Genomic DNA, 17,498 nt, shown 5'->3' on the forward strand with positions numbered 1-17,498 from the left:
AAAAATACAAAAAATTAGCCGAGTGTGGTGGCGGGCGCCTGTGGTCCCAGCTACTCGGGAGGCTGAGGCAGGAGAATCACTTGAACCAGGGAGGCGGAAGTTGCAGTGAGCCGAGATCATGCCACTGCACTCCAGCCTAGGCAACAGAGCAAGACTCCATCTCAAAAAAAAGTCAAAATATTTAACTGATCCTCACATGGTAATAGCTGAATTTTCAGCATCCATTGATGGAGAAAATAGTCAAAACACAACCAGAGCTACCCTGTATTGAAGCAAACCTTTAAAATAAAGATTTTTAAAACTCATCTCAATATTTATTTGAAGAATGAAACTATGTATACATACATACATACATATGTTTAGAACATGTTGCTTTAGTCTACAGATAATTTTTCTCTAGATCACAAGGTCAAGAGATCGAGACTCTCCTGGCCAACATGATGAAATCCATCTCTACTAAAAATACAAAAACTAGCCAGGCATGGTGGTGCACACCTGTAGTCCCAGGTACTCAGGAGGTTGAGGCAAGAGAATCGCTTGGACCTGGGAGGCGGAGGTTGCAGTGAGCCAAGATGGCACCACTGCACTCCAGCCTGGCAACAGAGTGACACTTCATCTCAAAAAAAAAAAAAGGTAGGCAATATTTGATGAATATATGGATTTAAGAACTCTAGATAACTGTAGAAAACATCCTCCCCAAACCAAAGACTTGCAGGCAACAAATTGAGAACCACTGATAAAGATACCCAATGTCAAGGAAATTCAATACAGTACTTAAATATTATCTTAAATAAAAGAGGTCAAGCCTAATGAAAATTTATCTAATAGGTTCCCTAGCTATATTTCGTAATTCAAAAGAATTTAGAGATTAGCTGTAACACTGCTAACTTGGGTGCAGATATTTAAGAATTTACTAGCTTAGGCAACACAGGAGATCCCCACACTACAAAAAAAATTAAAAATAAAGTGGACATGGTGGCATGCATCTGTAATCCGTATGTATGCCTCTGTAAACTACTCAGGAGGCTGAGGCAAGAGGACTGCCTGAGCCCCAGGAGTTTAAGGCTGCAGTTAGCTATGATGTGCCACTGCACTCCAGCCTCAGTGACAAAGTGAGACCCTGTCTCAAAAAAACAAAACAAAACAAAAAAACTTACAGCTGATTTATAGCTGGATAAAATAAAGATTCAAGTTTTTCCAGAGATGGACTAGACTGAAAATGTGACAAAGTCAAAAAGAATTCAAGATTCCTTTTCATGTCTAAATGAAGTTTAAATTTCATAGTACAATTTAATATACAAGACTCTTTACTAGTCCACGAAATAACACAGAGAAAGCTTTTTACCTCCCACCTGCTTCGGTGAAAATGCTGGGTCCTTGCAACAGTAAATGTAGCTAACATTTACTGGGTATTTACTATGAACTAAACATTACCTTAAACTGTTTAACTTTACACGGATTATCTCATATAATCCTCAAAGCCATTTATTTTGAAGATAAGAAAACCAGCAAAAAGAGTTAACTTGCCTAAGGAAGCAGAGGTGAAGGTGAATTCAGGCAATTGGAGTTCATTTTACCATACCACCTCCTATTAGTTGACGTCATAAACTCAGCCCCAATGTGGGGAGGGGTTCCATCATTCATCAGTATGTTTATGTAAATCAGAGAATAACAAAAAAGAGAAAAGTCCTGAGTGCAAAAAATTAACAACTTATGAAGAAATGAAATTTAATATTGCAAAATAACTTTTTCTTTTCCTTTTTTTTTTGAGATGGAGTCCCATTCTGTCGCCCAGACTGGAGTCCAGTGGCACAATCTCAGCTCACTGCAACCTCCACCTCCCAGGTTCAAGTGATTCTCCTACCTCAGCCTCCGGAGTAGCTGGGACTATAAGCACTTGCCACCACACCCAGCTAATTTTTGTATTTTTAGTAGAGATGAAGTTTCACTATGTTGGCCAGGCTAGTCTCAAACTCCTGACCTCAAGTGATCCACCTGCCTCAGCCTTCCAGAATGCTGGGATTACAGGCATTAGCCACCATGACCAGACTTACAAAATAACTTTAAAAAAAATCCTTAACATGACAAAATGCCAAACTTCATGGTTTCTAAAATTAGTCTAGAGCATTTTGGGAGGCCAAAGCAGGAGAATCACTTGACGCTAGGAGCTCAAGACTAGCCTTGGCAGCATAACAAGACCTCACATCTTAAAAAAAAAAAAAAAAAAAAAAAAAAAAAATTAATAAATAAACATAAAATTAACTTTAGAAGGCTGAGGCAGAAGGATCACTTGAGCCCAGGAGTTGGAGAACAGCCTGGGCAACATAGTGAGACCCCATTTCTATTTCTAAATAACTTTTCAAAATAAAATAAGGCCAGGTACAGTGTAATCCCAGCACTTTGGGAGGCTGAGGTGGCAGATCATGAGGTCAGAAGATCAAGCCCATCCTGACCAACACAGTGAAACCCAGTCTGTACTAAAATACAAAAGATTGGCCAGGCGTGGTGGCGCATGCCTGTAGGCTCAGCTACTCAGGAGGCTGAGGCAAGAGAATCGCTTGAACCCAGGAGGTGGAGGTTGTAGTGAGCCAAGATTGTGCCACTGCACTCCAGCCTGGCAAAAGAGCGAGACTCCATCTCAAAAAAAAAAAATAGGCCGGGCGCAGTGGCTCGTGCCTGTAATCTCAGCACTTTGGGAGGCTGAGACGGGCAGATCACGAGGTCAGGAGCTCGAGACCAGACTGGCCAACATAGTGAAACCCCATCTCTACTAAAAATACAAAAAATTAGCTGGGCATGGTGGCAGGTGCCTGTAATCCCAGCTACTCAGGCGGCTGAGGCAGGAGAGTCACTTGAACCCGAGAGACAGAGGTTGCCGTAAGCCGAGATCGCACCATTGCACTCCAGCCCAGGCGACAGTGCAAGATTCCATCTCAAAAAATAAATAAATATATATATATATATAAAATTAGTCTAGAGTATTACAGAAAGATATTAAGAAATGAACAATAGGCTGAGCACAGTGTCTGACACTTATAATCCCAGCACTTTGGGGGACTGAGGCAGGAGGATCACTAAAAAGGGAAAAAAAAAAAAACAAAAACCCAGGCAACATAGAATGACCTCATCTCTACAAAAAAAAAGAACAACATTTGATGTAACACGTTAACATTTTTACAAATGGCCAGTCATGTAAAACGGGAATTTAAAGTTCATTTTCTTGCCGGTTTTTTTTTTTTTTTTTTTTTTTTGAGACGGAGTCTGGCTCCGTCACCCAGGCTGGAGTGCAGTGGCACTGCAACCCCCTCCACCCTACCCCCAATCCTCGGGTTCAAGTGATTCTCCCACCTCAGCCGCCCCAGTAGCTGGGACAACAGGCATGCACCACCACACCTAGCTACTTTTTTGTATTTTTAGTAAAGACTGGGTTTTGCCATGTTGGCCAGGCTGGTCTCAAACTCTGAGCTCAATTGATCCGCCTGCCTCGGCCTCCCAAGTGCTGGGATTACAGGCATGAGCCACCATATCTGGCCTCTAATATTTTCAATATAGTATTTGGGACTGCTGTCCTTGCAAGAGTTAAGGAAGACTTGGCTACTACAGGAAATATCTTTCCTTCATACCCCCAATACTAAATAATTTTCAAAAACAAGAATGAATCAACTCTTCAAAATAATCATTCAAAATTATGTTCACTGATGAGATTTGAAGTCCATTACATCATGAATGTGATGGAAATTGTACACCTTTCATCAGAGACAAGAAATAATATAGCTTTTAACAGCTTTATTTTATTTTTTTATTTTTAATTTATAATAGAGATAGGGTCTTACTATGTTGCCCAGGCTTTTATCAAATCCCTAGGCTCAAGCAATTCTCCCTCCTTGGCTCCCAAAGTGCAGGGATTAAAAGCATGAGCCACCACACCAGGCCAATTTTAACAGCTTTCTACGAATACAGATTTTTCTTTCATTTGACCAAATCCTTAGCTAAGGAAGATACAGGGCTTAAATTCTGAGATAAAAACTGTTTCTACTTGAATTGTGAAGATAAATGTATTAACTCTAGGGAAAAATAAACTGGTTCTAACTGGCATTTAGAACTAATTTAAAATCATTAACAATATCAGTAAATAAAATAATTCAATAAAAGCAATGATTTTAATAACAAAATCAGTAAATAATATAATGCTCAATTTTTTTTTCTAGTAGTAGGATTAATGGTTTCCACTGTTGTCACAAACTCACATGTATTTGGCAGAGGACCAGGTACAGTCACATATCTTGGTATCCGAGGGGGACTCGATCCAGGACCCCATGGATACCAAAATCTGCGGATATCCCAGTTCGTTATGTATAATGGCATAGTACAGTCCACACTCTGTATCTGTGGGTCCCACACAGGAGGATTCAACCAATCTTGCATCAAATATATTTGGAAAAAAAAATGGATGGTTGTAATAAACATGTACATACTTTTCTTTCTTGTCATTGTACCCTAACAATACAGTATAACTATTTACATAACGTTTATATTATATTAGATTGGTGCAAAAAGTAACTGTGTTTTTGCCATTACTTTTAATGGCAAAAGCTGCAATTACTTTTTGCACCAACCTAATATTAAGTATTATAATTAATCTAGAGAAATGATTCAAAGTATACAGGAGAATGTGCACAGGTTATATGTAAATACTATACCATCTTATATAAGTGACTTGTGCATCTATGGATTTTGATATATTGGGGTCTTGGAATTAATCCCCCCACCGATACCTGTATTTGCATATAATCTGCACATTCTCCCATATATGTTAAATCGTCTCTAGATTACTTATTAATACCTAATACAATGTAAAAGCTATGTAAATATTTATACTGTATTTATTCGTATTATTTTTATTGTTTTATTTTTATTGGGTTTTCTTTCCAAATATTTTCTATCAACAGCTGGTTGAATCCAAGGATGCAGAATCCACAGATAAAGGCTGACTATGATATGATACACAGCCTGTGACCACACAACAAAATATTAGCTTCATTTACCCCATGTTTCAGTCTAATCCACCAAAACAACCACAAAAACAAACTTAAGTAGTAAATGTTTAAAATACATGTAATGTTTTGGTGTTTGTTTGTTTGTTTTTTGTTTTTTGTTTTGAGACGGAGTCTCGCTCTGTCGCCCAGGCTGGAGTGCAGTGGCCGGATCTTGGCTCACTGCAAGCTCCGCCTCCCAGGTTTACGCCATTCTCCTGCCTCAGCCTCCCCAGTAGCTGGGACTACAGGTGCACGCCACCTCGCCCGGCTAGTTTTTTTGTATTTTTTAGTAGAGATGGGGTTTCACCGGGTTAGCCAGGATGGTCTCGATCTCCTGACCTCGTGATCCGCCCGTCTCGGCCTCCCAAAGTGCTGGGATTATAGGCTTGAGCCACCGCGCCCGGCCTGTTTGTTTTTTGATACAGAGTCTCTCTCTGTTGCCCAGGCTCGAGTGCAGTGGCTCGGCTCACTGCAACCTCTGCCTCCCAAGTTCAAGCAATTCTCCTGCCTCAGCCTCCCGAGTAGCTGGGATTACTGGCATGCACCACCACTCGCAGCTAATTTTTGTATTTTTAGTAAACACAGGGTTTTGCCATGTTGGCCAGGCTGGTCTCGAACTCCTGACCTCAGGTGATCCGCCCACCTTGGCCTCCCAAAGTGCTGGGATTACAGATGTGAGCCACCGCGCCCAGCCTTAAAATACATTTAATGTTTTGGCCGGGCACGGTGGCTCAAGCCTGTAATCCCAGCACTTTGGGAGGCCAAGACGGGTGGATCACGAGGTCAGGAGATCGAGACCATCCTGGCTAACATGGTGAAACCCCGTCTCTACTAAAAAATACAAAAAACTAGCCGGGCGAGGTGGCGGGCGCCTGTAGTCCCAGCTACTTGGGAGGCTGAGGCAGGAGAATGGTGCAAACCCGGGAGGCGGAGCTTGCAGTGAGCTGAGATCCGGCCACTGCACTCCAGCCGGGGCAACAGAGCGAGACTCCATCTCAAAAAAAAAAAAATTTAATGTTTTAAAGTCAACTCTGGTTTTCCTAGTTGCCACAATGCATACAATCACAGTATCTTGAATATTAGCCCATTCTAGAAAGAGAAGTCTATATCTAATGTTATAATTATTAATAATTAACAATTACAATTTGTTGAGTGCCCAGTATGGGCAAAATGCTTTACACTATACAAAATGCTTTTCATTTAATTCTCACCATCAGCCTGATACAGAAGATAACATTAGCTCCATTTTATGGATGACAAAACTGAATCTAAAAGAAGTTTAATAAACTGCTCAATTAGTAAATTATCGATAAAGTCAAGATTCAAAATCATGGTCACACAATTATAAAACTTGAATTTTGTCCATTCTATCATGCTACCTCCGGACATAAATGATGCTTCCTGAATTTCATAATATGGCAGTTACAAATATATTTCTGTCATCATCAGGCTCTTCTATGGTTCTGTGAGATACTAGTTTGGAGGGAAAAAAAAGTTTTATCTTGATTAAAAAATACTGGGAGCTAGGCTGGGCGCAGTGGCTCACGCCTGTAATCCCAACACTTTGGGAGGCCAAGGCAGGTGGATCACTTGAGGTCAAGAGTTTGAGACCAGTCTGGCCAACATGGCAAAACCCTGTTTCTACTAAAAATGCAAAAATTAGCTGGGTGTGGTGGCACACGCCTATAATCCCAGCTACTCGGAAAGATAACGCAGGAGAATCGCTTGAACCCAGTAGGCAGAGGTTGCAGTGAGCCGAGATGGTGCCACAGCACTCCAGCCTGGGCAACAGAGTGAGACTTCGGTTCAAAAATAAAAAAAAAAAGATACTGGGAGCTAAAATCTCTGTAACAAAGTCGGTTATATTAAAAGAAATTAAGTAAATAAGCCAGACACAGTGACTTACGCCTGTAATTCCAGCACTTTGGGAGGCCGAGGCAGGAGGATCACTTGAGGCCAGGAGTTCAAGACCAGCCTGAGCAACATGGTGAAACCCCATCTCTACCAAAAATACAAAAAACTTAGCTGGGCATGGTGGTTGACGCCTATAATCCCAACTACTTGGGAGGCTGAGGCAGGAGAATTGCTTGAACCCAGGAGACGGAGGTTGCAGTAAGCCAAGATTGCACCACTGCACTCCATCCCAGGCGACAAAGCAGGACTCCGTCTCAAAAAAAAAAAAAAAAAAAAAAAACCAACCCTTTGGGAGGCTGAGACAGGCGGATTACAAAGTCATGAGTTCAAGACCAGCCTGGCCAATATGGTGAAACTCCGTCTTTACTAAAAATACAAACAACTAGCCAGGTGTGGTGGCGTGCGCCTGTGCCTGTAGTCTCAGCTATTCAGGAGGCTGAAGCAGGAGTATTGCTTGAACCCATGAGACGGAGGTTGCAGTGAGCCAACATTGAGCCACTGCACTCCAAGTCTGGGCAATAGAGGGAGACACCATCTGAAAAAAAAAAAAAAACACACACACACAACAAAAATTAGCCAGACATGGTGGCATGCCCCTGTAGTCCCAGCTACTCGGGAGCCTGACGCAGGACAATTGCTTGAACCCAGGAGGCGGGAGATTTCAATGAGCCGAGATCGTGCCACTGCACTCCAGCCTGGGCATCTTTAAATGAAAGAAATTAAGTAAATAAATCTTCACAAATTATCTACATGATACATCGAAATGTACCTGAGATGTACATATGCACAAGTGACTAGACGAAAGTATCACTATTACTTTTCCAAAGTCAAAGGTAACCAAGGGTAATCTTAAATTACAAATCTTAAGTTACAAATTTAGCTGATTTCTGTGTCCCTGGTTGCCCCAGCTTTGCCTTTATTCAGAGCTAAGCAGTATTCTACAGTTTTTCCCTCTTCTTCCCTAATTAAACTAGAAATGTTCCAAATTAACTATAATTCACCTTAATATAATCAAGTTACCATAATTAAGATTTTGCTGTCCTACTCAGATAATTGAAGACTTTCATCTTGGTTAAAAGAATGTAAGATAGCCTGGGCACGGTAGCTCATGCCTGTAATCCCAACACTTTGGGAGGACTGCCTGAGTTTAGGAGTTTAACAAGACCCAAAAACAAAATTGGCCAGGCGTGGTGGCTCACACCTGGAATCCCAGCACTTTGGGAGGCCAGGGTGGATGGATCACCTGAGGCCAGGAGTTCAAGACCAGCCTGACCAAAATGGTGAAACCCCGTCTTTCCTAAAAATGCAAAAATTAGCAGGGTGTGGTAGCGCACACCTGTAATTCCAGCTACTCAGGAGGATGAGGCAGGAGAATCACCTGAACCCAGGAAGTGGAGGCTGCAGTGAGCCAAAATCACACCATTGTACTCCAGCCTGGGCAACAAGAGCGAAACTCTGTCTCAAAAAAAAAAAAAAAAAAATGAACTGGGCATGCCTGTAGTCCCAGCGACTGGAGAGGGTGAGGCAGGAGGATCACCTGAGCCCAGAATGTTGAGGCTACAGTGAGCCGAGACCATGCCACTGCACACTCCCGCCTAGGCAAAAGAGCAAGACTGTCTCAAAAAAAAAAAGGAATGTAATTTATCAGCAAACAAGTGGGGAGAAACAGGGTTTTCGTGGGTAGAGAGGGGGAAGTCACTGAACATTAATTACTAATATAGCAACTCCTTGGTTAATCCATTTAAGATGACTAGGGGGTCTCTTCCTAATCCCATACTCCACTAGAGAGGACAAGTGGGAAAGGTTGGACTAGTTAAGGTTGCTGGGGACCTCCCAAGAGCTGCAGAAGCAGAGATAAGACAAGCCTTCTTCTAAATCCGCACGGTCCTTCCAAGGCTCTCATCCTCCAGGACTACCACTTCTCAGTCTACTTACTTGCCTTCTGACATGCTTTCTTGAGGGGAAGAAAACAAAGGAAGAGTAATAACAAGCAGCAGAAACTGCAAAGAATGAAAAATAAGTCCATGGATGTTGCAAATAGAATCATCCTCCTTTACATATGTCACTCCAGGAAAACTGCCAAGAACCACTCACTCCTCTAGATACACTTCCTGCAGATCCTCCAGACTCCTCCCTTAAGCACCTCAGTATTCTCTTTATTCTCCCTTCATTTCAATCCTCCTTTTGCCCCAAGATTTCGAAGTGCATTTTTTTATGGTTTTTGTTTTGTTTTGTTTTGTTTGAGATGGAGTTTCTTGTTGCCCAGGCTGGAGTACAATGGCATGATATCGGCTCACTGCAACCTCCACCTCCTGGGTTCAAGTGATTCTCTTGCCTCAGCCTCTTGAGTAGCTGGGATTACAGGAATGCGCCACCACACCCGGCTAATTTTGTATTTTTAGTAGAGACAGGATTTCTCCATGTTGGTCAGGCTGGTCTCAAACTCCTGACCTCAGGTGATCCGTTCGCCTCAGCCTCTCAAAGTGCTGGGATTACAGGCCTGAGTCACCATGCCCAGCCTCAAAGTGCATGTTTTATAATCTCCAAAATATATGGCAATATTGTACCTAGTATTTAATGATATCCTATTGATCATTACCTGTGTGTCGCAGCTGAACATACATCCTAAAGCCTTGTATAATATTTCTACGTTATGATAAAATTTATAATATGTTACATTACTAAAACAAATTTTCTTGGTTTTTTTTTTTTTTCCCAAGACAATCTTACTTTGGCACCCAGGCTGGAGTGCAGTGACGTGATCTTGGCTCACTGCAACCTCCGCCTCCTAGGTTCAAGCAATTCGCCTGCCTCAGCCTCCCAAGTAGCTGGGACTACAGTCGCGTGCCACCACACCCAGCTAATTTTTTGTGTTTTTAGTAAAGATAGGGTTTCACTGTGTTAGCCAGGATGGTTTCAATATCCTGACCTCGTGTTCAGTCTGCCTCGACCTCCCAAAGTGCTGGAATTAAAGGCATGAGCCGCCACACCCAGCCCCTTAAACAAATTTTCTTTGCCACTAAAGGATGTACTATAATGTCAAGATTTAAAAAATAAGATAGCAAAATTTTTTTTAATTTAAGGGGTATATTGTTTTATTTCTCCCCAGCCCTATCAAGAAAACATAAAAGGAGGCTGGGCGCAGTGGCTCAAGCCTGTAATCCCAGCACTTTGGGAGGCGGAGACGGCGGATCACGAGGTCAGGAGATCGAGACCATCCTGGCTAACACGGTGAAACCCCGTTTCTACTAAAAAACATACAAAAAACTAGCCGGGCAAGGTGGCGGGCGCCTGTAGTCCCAGCTACTCGGGAGGCTGAGGCAGGAGAATGGCATAAACCCGGGAGGCGGAGCTTGCAGTGAGCTGAGATCCGGCCACTGCACTCCAGCCTGGGCGACAGAGCGAGACTCCGTCTCAAAAAAAAAAAAAAAGAAAAGAAAGAAAACATAAAAGGAGGGAGGGAGAAAGGGAGAGGGGGAAGGGTTGAAGAACTATTAGGTACTATGCTTACTACCTGGGTGACAGGACCAATCATACCCCAAACCTCAGCATCACACAATATAGCCATATAACCTACCTGCATATATACTCTCAGGATCTAAACTAAAAGTTGGATTTTTTTTTTTTTTTTTTAAAAGGGAAAAAAATCAGAGTTCAGAAATCTGCAGAATTCAAGATCTATTCTCTAGAAATCAAAACCTGTTACACACAATAGATGTGTTTTGGCAAGTCCAAAATAAAATGTAGCTTTTCAAGTACTCTATTATATAAAATACTTTTTTAAAGATAATTAGTTTAGGAAGTTTTGAAGCAAACTAAAAAACTACATATACAGGTTTTATACTTTTACAGAACTAGATTTTCAGTTACCCACATTTCTATTAGAATGTATTGTACAGCGAGTTGGAGAGCAGGAAGCAGAAAAGTAGATCAGAGACTTATAAAATAAGACAAGACTTCTCTGAAATAGAAAATAAACTTAATTAACTAGTGTTACTTGAACTTCCACTTTTTAAAATCACTTACCTAAATAAAACTTCAATATGTGAAACTGAGTCTCACTAAATAGCATAGTTAGGAGCACATAGTTTCTTTGGGATTTAAAGCCCACCATTTATTCAACTACAGATAACCAAATCCCACTGTAAAATTATTTGCGTAATCAAAGCTATTCCTAGATAAGTATAATCAGATGAATAATAAGTCCACCTATTAAAACCAGGTAATCAAACGGCCCAATGTTCTCAATTACGAAGAATGAACTTTTCTATTTGTCATACACTCAATTTGGATTTCTCATTCTTCCATCATTTGGTGTAGAACTGAATGATCTATATAAATGTACCATGACTTAAACAACAACTCTAGTGGTAGGAATAATCCACTGAACTCAATGCAAGAAATGAAAAGCTTTCCTTCTTGAAACTTATGTCACAGAAAAAAAGTAGTAAATTTATTTTGTGAAAAGACTGCATCTGCTTTAGAACTCACACATGCAATGGTTATATATGCCTTGCAGTCTTCCAAATGAAAATAAAAATTTTAAAGAAATATAATCTGAAATAAAACTGATTTTTGAGAGAGAAAAAAATAATCCAAAAAATCCTGATTGAAAGCTATACCAACAGTTTCTTCACAATTTCATAAAACATTAATGAAGGGGTTACATAATCCCCTGGATTAAAGATTTTAAAGAAAGCTGCAAGGATCTCTTTCAGTTTTCAATACTGCTTCCTCTGTTCTTAACAGCCATAAAACAGATCTAAATCAACTCCTAAATATAAACCATCTAGCTTTCAATGGAAGAAAAATCAAACCAAGTACAGATAAAACATATATTCTTTTTAAAAACACATTGCAAATTACATTTGGGTTCCTCAAACAAATTTACAACATGTACCACATCCAGTTTATTCTCAAGGGAGAAAACCATCAAAACAAAAGCTCCCGCTTAATAAATGATTTACTTTGTAGTTAAGCCTCTATCCCAGGTGCATTTTGCTGTCACATATTATTACTATTGCTTTTCTCTACAAAGACCTAGAAATCGTATATCTAGTTCCTTTAAAAATATCTGTATATGTTTTATATTAGTGTAAGGACAAGAAATACTTAATATTTTACTCTCTAAAAGGAAATATATTTTCATTTTCTTTTCGCAATGTTTCTTCCTTTGTTTTGCTTATTTTCTATACATGACATTTTCTCAAGCCAGTCCATTTCAGTGTTGTTTACTGTCAATATGTCTGTGTATACTCAGGTTTTTACAAACAATGCTTTACAGTACAGTGATAAAAAAAGAAAGGGTGAACAAGAGGGCACAAGTAAAACAAAAGCGGACCACATCTGAGACACACCATTCAATTTCTCTGCCTCAAATTCCCTTAAGTTCTCATGCCAAAGATTCTCAATATCCAAAAAAGTTCCAGAGTCAGAGGCATAACACAATATGTGACAAGACAAACACAGGAGGAACCAAATCAGAAACTGAAGAAATTTAATGGAATGTAATACAAGAGTTTCACTCTTGTTGCCCAGACTGAGTGCAATCGTGTGATCTCGGCTCACTGCAACCTCCGCCTCTGGGGTTCAAGCAATTCTCCAGCCTCAGCCTTCCAAGTAGCTGGGATCAGACATGCACCACCATGCTCGGCTAATTCTGTGTTTTTATTAAAGACAGGAGTCTCACCACGTTGGTCAGGCTGATCTTGAACTCCTGACCTCAAGTGATCCACTCGCCTTGGCCTCCCAAAGTGCTGAGATTACAGGCGTGAGCCACCGCACCCACCTTTCAGACTTTTTTAACTCTGAGAAATATATTTTATCCTTTGGCCAGGAACTCAAAAAAAGAAATACACTTTACATTGTGATTTAGTACATACATGTAGGAGAAAAGTTTCCCAAAACAATAGTTTTCCTTACCAAATGCAATGTCAGTTTATTCTGTTCTACATTTTATTTTCAATGCTGGTAAAAACTCACAACATTAATTTTATAAATTACTAATAAATCACAATCCACAATTTGAAAAACACAGGCTTAAAAATGGGTATCCTTTATAATAGGATCTTTTGGGCAATTTGCCTCTACCTGTCCCTTTAGCAGGATGGGCAGGTATTTTAAAGTTGTTACCATTATTACCGGTTTCATTAAAGTAAGTAGTTCTTTTTTTTTTTTTTTTTTTTTTTTTTTTTTTTTTTGAGACGGAGTCTCGCTCTTTCGCCCGGGCTGGAGTGCAGTGGCCGGATCTCAGCTCACTGCAAGCTCCGCCTCCCGGGTTTACGCCATTCTCCTGCCTCAGCCTCCCGAGTAGCTGGGACTACAGGCGCCCGCCACCTCGCCCGGCTAGTTTTTTGTATTTTAGTAGAGACGGGGTTTCACCGTGTTAGCCAGGATGGTCTCGATCTCCTGACCTCGTGATCCGCCCGTCTCGGCCTCCCAAAGTGCTGGGATTACAGGCTTGAGCCACCGCGCCCGGCCTAAAGTAAGTAGTTCTTAAAATGTGGTCCTCTGACCAACGTGATCATCATTTGAGATAAATATAAATTATTGGGCCCCACCCCAGACCTACTGAAACCCCCAGGTGGGGCCAAGCAATCTACAGTTTACCAAGCCCTCCAGGTGATTTTGATGCAAGCTAATATCTGGGAACCACCCCATTGAAGAAATCAGGTCTTTATCTTCTATTTAACAATCCAGTACACGCTACTATGTGCCACTCACTATCCCAAAAGCTCTACAAATACTGACAAGAAAAAAAAAAAAAAAAACACCTTATAAAGGAGGAACTATTACTGTTAGTATTCTGATGAGGAAACTGCACAGAAGCTTCGCTAAGTGGTGGAACGAGAACTCAAACTCCTTTTCAATTTAGCCAAGTATGCCTATCCTCTTTCTGATCAAGTTTTTTTCTTCTTCTCCTTTTTTTTTTTTTTTTTTTTTTTTTGAGACAGAGTCTCGCTCTGTCGCCCAGGCTGGAGTGCAGTGGCCGGATCTCAGCTCACTGCAAGCTCCGCCTCCCGGGTTTACGCCATTCTCCTGCCTCAGCCTCCCAAGTAGCTGGGACTACAAGCGCCCGCCACCTCGCCCGGCTAGTTTTTTGTATTTTTTAGTAGAGACGGGGTTTCACCGTGTTCACCAGGATGGTCTCGATCTCCTGACCTCGTGATCCGCCCGTCTCCGCCTCCCAAAGTGCTGGGATTACAGGCTTGAGCCACCGCGCCCGGCTTCTACTCCTTTAGTTCAGCTACTCCTCCCCTTTTCCCTCTCATATTCCCCACCCTGTCAATGAACCTATTTCCTAATATTACTGCCATCGTCCTAAAACAAATTTCTTTTCTAAAACAAGTCACTTAACCTTGCTTTTAGGAGTTTTTCTTTGGTCCTAGATGTCACCTTGGTATTAATTATGAAACTGAAGTTTCTTCTGTTTCTGAAGACCTGTGAACCTATATGGCTCCACTGTTAATTTCTCATATATCTGCTGTCCTAGCCAGTTCCACGAAACCATTACTCTCTCGGGCAACTTTCTTTCTCTACCTTATCTACTACTCCCTCCTATAGGGATTCTCCCCCACCTCCGCCCATCTCCGTCCCATTTTGCATGACTCCTCTCCAACCGAGGGAACTTCCACTTCCCTGCTGGCTCCTCACCCCGGTCTCAAACCCGAGCCACTCCTCCAGGACTTCTTTCCTGGTCCCCTAGGGATCCTCAGACCCAGGAGCGGCCAGGCCAGTTGTGTCTCTCATCCCAGTTCAGCTATGGGGGCGCAGGGCGCTTCGGTTCCTCCCCCAGGCGGTGCAAGATCTCTATACGTCCGACCCTCCGAAGACCCGCTGCTCCTCATCTCCCCAGGAGCCCCCTCCCTTGGACAGCCGCTTTTCTCACGACGGTCCCCAACCCCCTCCGAGCGTTTCCTCAGACGCCCCTACTTGGAGCAAGTCTGCTCCCTGTCACCCGGGACCCCGGCCACCCTCGGCCTTCCTACCTCCCTCGGACCCGGGCCACTCCCAGTTCCCCTGCCCCCCACCCCCCACCCCGCTCTCTCCACACGAGCCGCGGCCGGGCTTCCCGGGTTCCCCTTCTCCCTGACACCCAAGCCGTCCTGGGTACTCCCGAGACACCCCGCCCTCGGAGCAGGACGTTACAGGTCACCCCCTTCTCTGGGACCCTGGCCGCTTCCGTTTCCTCAGATACCTACTCCCCTCACACTGGCCGCCGGTCAGCGCCCCAGACCGGAGCAGCTGGACGTCCCAAGGGACCTCCTGCCCTGACCCGCGTGGGTCCGGCCCTAGCCTACCTTCCTCGGGAGAACTCCGCAGCCAGAAGCCCAGCCATTCTCCCCCTAGCCCAGTCAGCGCGAACTCGCCGCCACCCCCGCCGCCTCCGCCCTGGCCCCGGCCCTGGCCCAGACCCGAAGTCCAGGCCCTCTTCCTCCAGCCTCCGCCTGCGGAGTGCTGAGCTGGAGATTCCGCCCCGCGACGGCCCCCAGATCTCTGACCCGCGTTACTGGCACTCACCTGCCGCTGCCCCCGACCAACTCAAGCTCCACTGCCTCTACCTCGGCCGCCAGTGGCCACCAAGCGCCACCACCTCCCCCATGACAACAGGCCCACCCTCTTTCATACTTCTAACCTATCCATTGGACAATGGGGCGGCAGCTCTCCTCTCTGATTGGCTTGGTTTACCCGCCCGTCATCGCTCTTTACCGCCCCTTTTCCTAAACCCGGTATTCGCCCCCGCCCGGACCTGGAGCGTCCTAGCCCAAGCTTTAGTTGTAATTGGTTGAGGGTTGGGCAATTCGAAGTTATGATAGGCTGCTAAAAGTGTCTGTTAAGCTAACTGGCAAGCGATGTGACGGCTAAGGTTGATTCACGCGTGTGCATAGTTTGGTTGCGCAGTGGAAGCAAAGGAGGGTTAGACGCTCACATCCGTGGTTACCCGGGAAGGGTTAACTCTTTGTTGTAGTTTTCTCTGTAAACTCTTCCGCTTCTCCAGCTCCCTTCCTGCAAGGAGAAGCTTATCTCTGCTAGCTTTACTCATAGGGGTAGTACTTACAAAACACCAACATCAGAGATTGTGTTTAAGAAGTGTTTCCAAGCCCTGGGGAGAAAGGTATCAGAGAGATAAAAATGTCCCCTTCTTTTCTTTGGTCTCAATGCACCCAGTTTCATTCTTTCCAGGCGCCTCCATGCTAAAGGGCAAAGCGCAAACTTTCATTTAGCAGAAATCAGTCAACTTCGGTTGCAATGGGAAATGTCGTCAATAAACTGAAGTGGCGTATTGAGAGTTCTCCAGCTTCCAGATCCACTCCTGGCTGACCCCTGCCAATTGACCAGTCATTAGCAACTTTTTTTTTTTTTTTTTTTTTTTGAGACGGAGTTTTTCTCTTGTTGCCCAGGCTGGAGTGCAATGGCGCTATCTCGGCTCATTGCAACCTCCGCCACCCGGGTTCAAGCGATTCTCCTGCCTTAGCCTCCCGAGTAGTTGGGATTATAGGCATGAGTCGGGGTTTCTCCATGTTGGTCAGGCTGGTCTCGAACTCCCAATCTCAGTTGATCCGCCGGCCTTAGCCTTTCAAAGTGCTGGTATTACAGGCGTGAGCCGCCGCGCCGGGTTCGCAACTTTCTAATAAGTGGGCCACATTATATATACCCTTGTGATGCCCTGGAAATGAGAATTCTGCTTCCCCCCACCTCTCACTGCCACTTTGTTTTTCTGTTCAGCAGTTCTTAAATAGCCCTACTAGTTTTACATACTTTAAAAGCTTCTCTCTCTGTCTCTCTCTTTTTTTCTAAACCTCTCTTCCTAGCAGTCTAAATTAGGGCCATTGAACGAATAGCTGGGTTGTGTGTGTGTGTGTTTTTTTCCCCTCACTTGGCACAATGCACAAGAATAAATGATTGCATTTTTTATTCACTTGGGTACAAATCACAGTAGGCATTTTTGATAAATCTGGTGTTGCTATAAAAACTCTTGCGCTCCTAGAAATATATTCATCATTAGCTTTTTGCTTTTCTTTTTTTTTTCCCCACCCACTTTTCCTGCTCCTAAATAACAAAATGCTGGTCTGATTACTCTTTCAATTTCTAAATCAGATTTAAATGTACCTTCTTACAACTCCACCTATGATACGTAAACCCATGGGCCATGAAACATAACACCCAGGGATAGGTTAAGACACTGTCAGGCCGTGAAGTGGCTCACGCCTGTAATCCCAGCACTCTGGCAGGCCAAGCTGGGCAGATCACCTGAGGTCAGGAGTTTAAGACCATCCTGGCCAACATGGTGAAACCCCTGTCTCTACAGATCGTGCCACTGCACTCCAGCCTGGGCAACAGAGCGAGACTCTGTCTTAAAAAAAAAAAAAAAAAGACACTGTCGGCCGGGCGCGGTGGCTCAAGCCTGTAATCCCAGCACTTTGGGAGGCCGAGACGGGCGGATCACGAGGTCAGGAGATCAAGACCATCCTGGCTAACACGGTGAAACCCCGTCTCTACTAAAAAATACAAAAAACTAGCTGGGTGAGGTGGCGGGCGCCTGTAGTC

General features: G+C 43.4%; 1 protein-coding gene across 16 annotated transcripts in view; it reads right to left on the reverse strand.

Moving 5' to 3' along the window:
* Window positions 1-15,590, reverse strand: part of NUMB (NUMB endocytic adaptor protein) — a 200,851-nt gene extending 185,261 nt beyond the window's left edge. For 9 of the 16 annotated variants that reach the window (XM_017882810.1, XM_017882808.1, XM_017882809.1 and 6 more), the window contains exon 1: window positions 15,471-15,577. The gene's annotated coding sequence lies outside the window, so the exon portion shown is untranslated. Of the gene's footprint in view, window positions 1-15,250; window positions 15,375-15,470 lie in introns of those variants that run through there. The other 7 variants (XM_017882812.1, XM_017882804.1, XM_017882803.1 and 4 more) reach the window with 5 other exon arrangements.
* Between the last annotated feature and the right edge of the window lie 1,908 nt (window positions 15,591-17,498).

This window comes from Rhinopithecus bieti, unplaced genomic scaffold (genome assembly GCF_001698545.2).
Source record: "Rhinopithecus bieti isolate Rb0 unplaced genomic scaffold, ASM169854v2 scaffold_13259, whole genome shotgun sequence".
Classification (NCBI taxonomy): domain Eukaryota; kingdom Metazoa; phylum Chordata; class Mammalia; order Primates; family Cercopithecidae; genus Rhinopithecus; species Rhinopithecus bieti.